The sequence below is a fragment of the Macrobrachium rosenbergii genome, chromosome 16 (genome assembly GCF_040412425.1).
Source record: "Macrobrachium rosenbergii isolate ZJJX-2024 chromosome 16, ASM4041242v1, whole genome shotgun sequence".
NCBI lineage: Eukaryota > Metazoa > Arthropoda > Malacostraca > Decapoda > Palaemonidae > Macrobrachium > Macrobrachium rosenbergii.
In genome coordinates, this window is record NC_089756.1 from 4,412,599 (window position 1) to 4,422,997 (window position 10,399).

Sequence of the window (10,399 nt, forward strand, 5' to 3'; positions counted from 1 at the left end):
TATTTCTTACAAATATAACACTTATTACATATATAACAGAGGTCGATGAGACACGCAACGCAGCACCTTCATCCAGCCCAGGCCCGACAAATAACTAGAGGAAAAGACACCACTGCACAGACACAAATAAAGCAAAATAAATTCCCATCCAAAAGGACGGCCTGGCGGAGCACAAAACACTTACGCCGGAGGACGAGACACGCGCACATCCTACACCCACAATTGCCAAGTTCCGACTGAAGGCCAGTGTTGAAGAAGAGGTGGGGCTCCGTGCCAAATGCACAAAAAGAGAAGGTACCGGAAACAATCCTTCCATGATCTTACTTTCGAAATAAATCATTTGTCTGTTTTAGGTCCACGCGACTGACATAGGCCTGGGCCTGCGCCTCCACTAATCGCACGTGCATGCACATGCAGTCATATCATGGTTACAGAAGGTAAACAAGAAACAATTGCGGAGAGAAAATAAAAAGTGACGTCATTGTATTATCAGCCACATAAACCGCCAAGAAATCACATTCCGACTATCACCATATCACGGCTAATTAGGCGCTGCGCCTAGTCTAAGAGACCTTGTAGGCATGCCATAGAGTTCAGTATGGCGTCATTATATACTTGCTGGTATGATCTTTCTTGCAATTCAGGTAGGCCTATAAAACCTATCGAGAAACCCCATATAATTGATTCAAACTTCATAATATTAAGTTCTAGAGACCGTGTAGGCATACCATACGCCGTAAGACGTCATACATACTAGCTGGTATAAACTCAAGGTCAGACCATTATGATAAATTTTCTTGCACTTCAGGTAAGCCTACAAAAACCGTTTCGAGAAACCCCATATAATTTATTCAACCCTAACAATTTTACAAGATCAACCTACTTTGGGGTTAGTCCATCATTAGGACTACTAACCTGTCTTTCACAATCACTTTACTACGTGCAACCTTCTATAACTAAACAGTCGAGTCTACCTTTTTTCTTCAGAAGTTAAAACCTCATTTTCCAGCCCTTGTTCTTATGGGAACTAAGCAGACTATTCCACCTACAGTACTTCTAAACAGAAATATTGTTTATTAAATCTATTATTAAGAGAAGCAGCTAGATTCGACACCCAAAAGGAAATGTCCAGATCATATTAATTCAGGTCATCTGCGAGTCAAGACAGAGGGTATCATATGAGTATCATAGGTATTTGGGATGGTGCCCAACTCTTTGAAGAGAAAGGTGATCCTCTCTCTCTCTCTATTTTTTTCTTTTTGTTTTGCCTCACGGCTACAGATATCTAAAAATAGGACCGAAACCTGCGCAGCATATGTACAAACGCATGACAATGAAAAAAAAAAAAAAAAACCTATTGGTACATACTGGCATTGAAACAATTACTGCGCACATGCTCCTATACTAACTAACCCCTCTCCCGCCCCGTCTCTCTCTTATATACTGTATAAATATATATAATCAACACACACTCACGTGTGGAACAGAAACATATTTCTGACTCATATCAGGACCTGAGTTCGATCCTGACGCGAGTCAGAAATTATATATATATATATATATATATATATATATATATATATATATATATATATATATATATATATATATTTATATATATATGTAGAATCTACTGGTCACTTTTACCAGACATATGTAATTCTAATAGCCACAATTCGAGAAGTTAAGAGGGCATTGTGGCTATTAGAATTATATATATATATATATATATATATATATATATATATATATATATATATATATGTGTGTATATATATATATATATATAAAATACAAACCCCTTTACTCGTGAATGAACAAAAGACTGATTACACACAGACAGCATCAAGGCATGCTTTGGCAAATTTATAACAAGACAAGTACATCACAAATCCACAAGCCATATAATGTGTGTGGGGACTACACGTCAATGATAGTCATCAACAGGACCTATAGGCATTCAATCAAGTCCCACGTTGGGGCATTGTGAGTCATGGCAAGCTTTCACTGGAAGGTCAGGTCCCCAAAACACCACACATGGAACACGAGGAGGAGGAGGAGGAGGAGGAGGAGGAGGAAGGGACTGGGTGTGTGCTCTCACATTTTGAATATACTGTACTGTAATCCCCAGAAATGACCTGCTTGTTCGGTGAACGTTGTGCTTCCTTTCTGCCACGGTGCTGTGCCGTATGTTCTCTCAAAAAAGTTCCTTAAAGTTTATTATACAGTAATGATAAGGTTTTGTTGTAAATAGAATTTCACCAATTTTTTATAGTTACAAACATATATATATATATATATATATATATATATATATATATATATATATATATATATATATATATATATATATATATATACTAAACTGGACAAACTGGCGCTGGAAACCCCTGAATGACAACCGATAAACTCTCTCTCTCTCTCATTCCTGTTAAGATAGTTGCTTCAGTTATACTGCCCAGCATTTTTGACATTTTACATTTCACCACTTCTCACCCCAACCCACCGAATTCCCATCACGGCTGAACTTGGACTTAAAGGGCGTCAGGAGTTTCACTATTTATCTCAACGACCTTAAAAACTACGGATTAAACACTAATATTTGTAGTTTTCGGATATTTTTACATGTCGCCACCTTCCCACCCCTCTTCCTATCGGGACTAAACTTGGACTTAAAGGGCGTCAGGAGTGTCACTATTCTTCTCAGTGACCTCAAAAACAATAGATTAGACGCTAATATCTGTCGTTTTCAGTTATTTTTACTTGTCACCCCCTTCTCACCCCATTCCTATTGGGGCTGAACTTGGACTTGAAGGTTATCGGGGGTGTCACTATTCATCTCAGTGATCTCGAAAACTATAGACTGGACATTAATGTCTGTCGTTTTCTGTAATTTTTACATTTCACCGCTTCCCACACCTCCCCCCTTTGGTGCCAGTGATGTCTTATCCACACAGTGTTCTTTCCCAGATGGTAAGTCATATGTATACCAAGTTTGGTTGAAATTGCTCAATGCATTTCAGTGTGTATGTGAAACATACACACACATCCAGGAAATCTCTGAATGACAACCTTTAAACTTTCTCTCTCCCTCTCCCTCCCATTCCTGTTAACATAGTTACTTCAGTAACATTGCTCAGCATTTTTGACATTTTATATTTCACCCCTTCTCAACCTCCATTCCTATCTGAGCTGAACTTGGACTTGAAGGGCATCGGAGTATCTCTCTATTCGTCCCACCGATCTTGAAAACTATGGATTAGATTCTAATAGGCTCTCTGTAATTTATGACATTTTATTTTTCATGCCCTTCTCAACTCCCCCCCTCCCACACAATCACTATCAGGGCTGAACTTGGACTCAAAGGGCATCTGGAGTTTCACCATTCATCTTAGTGACTTCAAAAATTGACATTTTTATAATAAAATCAAGTTTTATATATACTTACCAAGCAATTACATACCCTAACAGCTCCCTACCATGGGAGAACAAAAATTCAAATTTCATGGTGGCCCTACCATTGCTAGAAGTAGGTGACAGGGTCCCACCCACCATCAGGACTGACAGGCACAACTCAGCGGGTAACATCAATTCATTTTCTGCCAACTCCCGATCAATATCGGTGGTTTTTGGGCAGTACATTATGTCATTTGTTGGATTGTTTCCCTGTATTTTGGTGATGTACAGTGAACCCCTGTATTCGCGGGGGATGCGTACCACACACCCCCCGTGAATAGCTAAAATCCGCAAATACTTAAAACCCCTCTAAAAACACTTAGAACTGCCCATTTTGATGGCTTAAACCAAGAAAAACCCTGTAAAAATGCTTATACCTGAGTATTTTAATAGTTTTATCACAAAAAGTGCATTTATTCATGAAAATTATATGAAAAAACAGTAATTAGTGAATATCTCTCAGTGAAAAATACCACAAATGAGCAAATTTTCCGCAAAAAATGGCTAGATATGTTCCACAGAGAAACCCGCGAATGCGTGAGTCTGCGAACCATGAGAACGCGAATACGGGGGGTTTACTGTATTCAGATTTTGTGTGGCCTTGTTTGCAATTAATGAATCATTAGGTTATGGGGAGACACTAATATCTGTAGTTTTCGGTTATTTTTACAAGTCATCACCTTCCCACCCCCGTTCCTATCGGGACTGAACTTGGACTTAAAGGGCGTCAGGAGTGTCACTATTCTTCTCAGAGACCTCAAAAACTATGGATTACAAAATAATATCTGTTGTTTTCAGTTATTTTTACGTCACCACCTTCCCACCCCCTTTCCCATCAGGGCTAAATTTGGACTTGAAGGGCAACGGGAGTGTCACCATCCATCTCAGCAGCCTAGAAAACTATGAATTAGACACTAACATCTGTCGTTTTCAATTATTTTCATATGTCACCCCCTTTGGTGTCAGTGGTGTCTTACCCTCAGTGTTCTTTCCCAGATGGTAAGTATGTATATATACCAAGTTTGGTTGAAACTGCTCAATGCATTTCAGAGTGTATAAGGAACTTGCACACATGCACACACACACATATATATATATATATATATATATATATATATATATATATATATATATATATATATATATATATATATTTTATCATCACACGTTATTTATATACAATCATGAAGCTACAAATGTTGTTTAATATCCAATTCAAGCAGTACCGCTGGGTCCCGATCCCAGCGGTACTGATCCATTTATGACATAAAATTCTCCTTCAGCGATAATACTCCATCAGAGATGTTCCCAAGTAGCGTGAATTGGATATTAAACAACATTTGTAGCTTCATGATGATAGATAGATAGATATATATATATATATATATATATATATATATATATATATATATATATATATATATATATATATATATATATATATATATATATATATATTATATATACTGTATATTAACTTCATCACATACACAATTGTTCTGTGCATTAGTAGAATTACTAAAAAGGACCTCACTAAACTGGATGGTATCTAATGGAGTATTTAGTCAAAAAATGTTATTTTTTCTGAATAAATACTCCATTAGATGCCATCCGGTTTGAATGAGGTCCTTTTAATAAAACATATATATATATATATATATATATATATATATATATATATATATATATATATATATATATATATATATATATATATATATATATATATACTGTATATTAACTTCATCACATACACAATTGTTCTGTGCATTATATTACTAAAAGGACCTCACTCAAACTGGATGGTATCTAATGGATTTAGTCAAAAAATGTTATTTTTTCTGAATAAATACTCCATTATATATCCATTTGAATGAGGTCCTTTTAATAAAACACATATATATAAATATATATATATATATATATATATATATATATATATAAAACCAAAACAGTCACTGCCACAGATATACATTAACTGCTGATTCACCATTTCTACACCTCCACATTTCTAACCCTTTCAAGTTTTCTTAAGCCACATATAAAACTCAAACAGCTTATCTCCATGCTACAACAATTTTTTCAATTGCATTCAACATCCACAATTTACTTCAATAAAAGAGTTAGATCAACAATGCCTTCATGTATTCTCACTTTAGGTTCCACTGATACTCAAAGTCTCTTCCCAATCTTTTACTCACCACACAGCCTGCTACCTTCAATGCTTCACTTGTTCTGTATAAAATCAATCACTTCCAATCGCCTACCGTCTATATAACATTCACTGGTCTACATTCCTGGGTTTCATTTACCCCTCTCACCATATACACTTGCTTATATATATTTACTCTCCATTTACTACTTTTGCAAGCACTTTCAAGCTCCCAACTACTATTATTATTAATCAGAAGATAAATCTCTATATATATGGGACAAGCCAACAGAGGCCACTGACTTGAAATTCAGCTACCAAAGATATGGTGTTCATTTGAAAGAAATTACAGATAATAACAGGAAATACAAAAAGTAGTTCTGCAGTCTGGTCATCACTATTCCCAATCATCACTGCATCACACTTCTTTCAAGGCTCTCTCTTTTCCCACAACTTTGCACCTACATGTACTGCCCATTCTTTGATTCCTCAAATCAACCATTTCATCATGATAGTGGGCAGCCATGACTGACTAATAACACAATCTTTTACACTAAAGCCCAGTCAGTCTTCCATCTAGCCTACACACACTAACAAACACTTCACTTCCACCTTACATAATTTTTATTTTCCACAAATCCTCTTCCTTTCTAAACCCCTATTGTTATTCCCCTACTGGACTTTATCAATTAGAGTCCTACTATACACATAACTGAGAAATATGTCTTAATAATTCTCAGTTTTCTCTATGAACTTCACCTTTTTACACAGAGATCACTTATTCCTCTCTTCTATTCCATCAGTTTTTCAGCATCCAACCAAACCTTATAAAGCCCTGGTCAACTATTCGATCACTCTATTATATATAACCCTACAGTAATATTTTAAATGCAACCACTACACCAAATTCAGATGAAAATGGCAGAGAAATGCAAAGAAAATGAATGGTAGCATACACATTAAACAAAAAGATATTGCATATAAAAAGCACTCTTGTAGAAAGGATATGCAAAGAAAATGAATAGCAGCAGACATTAAACAAAAAGATACTGCAAATAAAAAACCCATAATAATGGTGGGTTTCTGGACAGTGCAGAATGTTAACCACACTGCATACTGCGTCTGGCCTACCAGCTCACTTAAATGTACAGTAAATGAAGGAATGATGATGGACCAAATCCACAAAATATGTAAAGGGGTATACATTTTATGCAGTGCCCCCAGAAAATGAGAGCCTCACCTATTCCCATCTGCTAAAACTAGGAACATAAGAATGTACCAATAAGATCAACTACTTTCTTTATCTGTATGGCCAAATAAAGTTATATACAACATTACACCTACACATAACATCTTTGATTCCATGTGGTGTATTCATATACTATATGCAAAAAATAATAATAATAATAATTATAATAACAATAAATCCTTTATTTCAGATTAGGGCATAGCCTATATATATATATATATATATATATATATATATATATATATATATATATATATATATATATATATATATATATATATATATATATATATATGGAATATACAAATACAAATGCCTTAAATTTTTTTCATATATAGTAATAATAAATATGAGCAGATAAAAACACAGTCAAATTAATCAAGCAAACAGGAATACAGGACTGCAAACTTTTGAAATTGTGCACAAAGAACTGAATAATTCACAACTCTAATTTGAATGGAGGGAATACTGCCCTGTCAATGTCTGCTTACCAATAATTAACACACGTAGTACACTAGTACATACTGTGTTTGTGCAGTAATTTTCATGTTAATTTTCTATGCAAAGATACTGATTATGGCCTCATTTTAAACATGAACAGTTGCAATTTATTGCATCATGTTAAAAAAAGACACAATGATTAGGACTGCAAGGTTAGAATGAGGAGCTTAAAGTTAGTAATCAAACAAAAACTCCCATGTTCTGCATAAAAAACATTTGCTATACCATTTTCTCCCAGGCAAAACTACAATATACAGTACAATATTGCCTTTCTAGTGTTATATGCTTCATTCCATTTAACCCTATTATAAAGCATTAAAATATAAAGGAATAAGATTAAAAAGTCTTTGGGGCTGTCAACAATTATGCAGAAGATTACTATAATTTCTAATTTCTGAGAGTATAGTAAAAAGTAAACAGAAATGGATAATCAAAATGACACATTGAGGTTAACCTAAAAAAAAATGTCTATGCTTTTTATTACAATGGTACTTCATATGTATATTTATAAACTTAAGTTTTATTGGGATGGTAACTGTTTTCACTTATAACACAGCGGTAAGATATAGAATTATCTACATATTAGGCTATATAGTATCTAATGTTCCAACTATATTAATTAACATTCATGGGGGTGCTAAATTTAAACAGGTTAACATAGGCTAACCAGTCTAACGTACAAAAATCACTTGTTATAATAACTGCAAGACTTTAAATCTTGCCACAAGTCATATGATGGTAGTGTATGCAGAGTACTGCATGCTGAACACAGTTAAATGTGCCAATCTAAAAAATTGAGCAAAATACTGAGCATAACTTTGGTGAAAATGTAAGAAGCTAGGTGATCAAAGCTGATTCATTAATTTTTTTCTTCCAACATAAATAATGGTACACTGAAATAAGTAGTTTGTGTACTTAAGTACATAATCCTCAAGATTCATATACATGTAAGTTCCACAAGCATTAATATCTGCTGCCTTAGAATTATATCAATAAAATACTGATATTTAGTTAAAAACTCTAAATGTACTGAACAGTACAGTACAGCCTATATGCTTGAGCTAATTACTTCACTCAGTTCACTTTGGTTTTATACACAGCCCTCCACAAGGATGATTCCCTCTCTGGCAGGCCCTTGTACACCTTCAAAAGGAAACTAGACAAAATGCACCGCTGCCCGAATGCACCAGACTGAAAGCACCATTAGCCTAGATTGAATGCACCACCAGCCTGGTCTAAATGCACCAACCACTTAGTGTGAATGCACCATTTTGTAAATAGTCTGAATGCACCACGCTGCATAAAAATGCACTTGCTGTCTGGTTGATTCTGGTATCAAATTTTTGTCATTCGTACTAGAAACTGGTTAAATCTCAAAGATTTTAGCTTGTTAAAAGTAGTTATTAAGTAATTTAAAGAATAGTCTTATTTCTTTACTAAAGCTTTTATATCATTCATCCTTTTCATCATATTTGATATCAATATATATTTTTTTTATACACTCCAGCTTAGTCTATAGGATATGAATTTTTCTGGCATTAGTCTTAAAGTGTCTTGTTGGTTTTGTAATATTCTACTTTTATTCAGAAATGGTTAGGCTTGTAGTTTAAATTAAGAGGTAACTACCTAGCATGGTAATGAAGTTTTAGACTTCTCCCTCATAGCATAATGTGTTTGCTGGTTTTGTAATATTCTATTTTTATTCACTTTTTTAAAATAATTCAATTTACCACAGAAAATATTCCTGCAAAGCGAATATACTGTATATACAGTTACCTATATAGTTACCCAAAGAGCAGGTGTTAAGTGAAATTAAGTTGGTGCATTGGGACCATAAGGAATAATGCATTTTAATTGGTTAGTTTTAATCTTCTCATATTATAATGTATCTGTTGGTTCTGTAATATTTACTGTATTCAGACTTTATAAATGATTCACTATATCAAGGAAAATAATCCTGCAAAATGAATATAGATACCTATAAAGTTCCCCAAAGAGCAAGTGTTATGTGAATTAAATTAGTGCATTGGGACCACAAGGAAAGAAGCACTTTAACTAGCAAGTGCTGCATTGGGACCAGATACTCAGTGCATTCAGACCATGATGAATGGTGCATTAAGACTAGTGTTGGTGCATTGAGGCAATGGTGCATTTAGCACTTAGTCCAAAAACCCTTTCAAAATAAGATGCTTCTTATATTTTATAATTGTCTTTTGGTGTTTTCTTGTCAGTATCATAGCTCCTGCAGAACAGGAGTCTTTAGTTCTTTTTTAAATTTGCTTTCTTGTATGATCTTCACTTCAGGCAGTACTGTATTCAGTATTTTGCTGAACAGTCTTGGTGCGCAGTGTATGAATGCTCCCTCGTCTGACTAACAATTTGTTCTAGGTTCAAATAGCCTATATGGCTCATATGCATGTCTGATTACAATATTCATTTCAGGTCTAAAGAAGCTCAAACAGTTTTTCAGATATGTTGGTTCACCATATTTTAGCGCTTTAAAGACTGTAAGAGGTATTTTATATTCTATTCTAGCTTTAACTGGGAGCCAATATGGCTCAATTAGTGCTGGGGTTATACTGTCACAGGAACATAGACCTTTCATTAACCTGGCAGCCCTACTTTGTACTCCTTGCAATTTTCTTAGTAGGAGTTAGGGAGACCGTAGTATATAAAGCTGCAGTAGTCACGCCTCGAAAGCATTTGGTTGCAAATTGCTGTTTTCAGAGTATCTTCATTTAGGTATTTTCTCATAAATGCAATGTTTCTAATATGATAGTTACAGGCTTTTGTAATATGCAATAGAGTAGCCTATATGGTTCTTTTCGACAATTTATTATCTATAAATACTCCAAAGTTCCTTACTGCTGCTACAATATTTATTGTTGACGAACCAATAGTTATTCTTTTGAAGAGTTTATATTTTCGTAGTGCACTGTCAGATCCAAATAGCATACCCTCAGTTCTGTCTCCATTAAGTTCCAATTTATTACATATACATATTTATATTGCAAGAAAATGCCCACGTCTAAAATAAGCAG

General features: G+C 34.6%; 1 protein-coding gene across 14 annotated transcripts in view; it reads right to left on the minus strand.

Moving 5' to 3' along the window:
* The window catches only part of gek (serine/threonine-protein kinase gek), a 439,738-nt gene that overhangs the window by 427,315 nt on the left and 2,024 nt on the right, over positions 1-10,399 (minus strand). For 2 of the 14 annotated variants that reach the window (XM_067118309.1, XM_067118306.1), the window contains exon 1: positions 185-303. The exons of the other annotated variants lie outside the window; for them this stretch is intronic. The gene's annotated coding sequence lies outside the window, so the exon portion shown is untranslated. Of the gene's footprint in view, positions 1-184; positions 304-10,399 lie in introns of those variants that run through there. 14 annotated transcript variants of the gene reach the window in all.